This window comes from Arachis ipaensis, chromosome B05 (genome assembly GCF_000816755.2).
Source record: "Arachis ipaensis cultivar K30076 chromosome B05, Araip1.1, whole genome shotgun sequence".
NCBI lineage: Eukaryota > Viridiplantae > Streptophyta > Magnoliopsida > Fabales > Fabaceae > Arachis > Arachis ipaensis.
Genome location: NC_029789.2, coordinates 141,574,726 through 141,575,233, shown reverse-complemented (window position 1 = coordinate 141,575,233; position 508 = coordinate 141,574,726). Strand labels below are relative to the sequence as shown.

Sequence of the window (508 nt, the reverse complement as noted above, 5' to 3'; positions counted from 1 at the left end):
GCTTCTCTCTTCTCTGTTTTTCTTTGTGATTCCATCATGAATCATTTCCTCCCATCCTTTGTAAAACTCTCAAACAAACAACGGTTTTAATTATATGATTCTCGGGAACACAATGTTTTATCACAACAACTACATTTCAGCTCTGACCTCCCAAATAGACCCCTTTTTTTTCCCATGGTATCCCTCAATTCAGCGGGGCCAACAACTAATCCGTCCCAAATCGGAGCTCCATTTAAGGGTTTGGAGATGGCCAATGAATTGCTGCATGCACAAGACTCTTTTTTACTCATTCCATCCTTCCATCCTCTCTATTACAATGCTGCTCCAGTTTCAACAGAAAAACTAAACGGGCCAAACAACAATGGATTTCACACAGAAAATAAACATGTAAACATGCTATAAACCTCGCACACTGTTAAAATTAAGCAAGGGAGTTAACTTCTAAACTCTTGCAAAATTATAATTAGTACCTGAAAAAATATAAATATAACATCATAATTTTAACATA

General features: G+C 36.4%; 1 protein-coding gene across 2 annotated transcripts in view; it reads right to left on the bottom strand.

Moving 5' to 3' along the window:
* The window catches only part of LOC107644525 (DNA (cytosine-5)-methyltransferase DRM2), a 10,977-nt gene that overhangs the window by 9,788 nt on the left and 681 nt on the right, over positions 1-508 (bottom strand). The gene's annotated exons all lie outside the window — the stretch shown is intronic.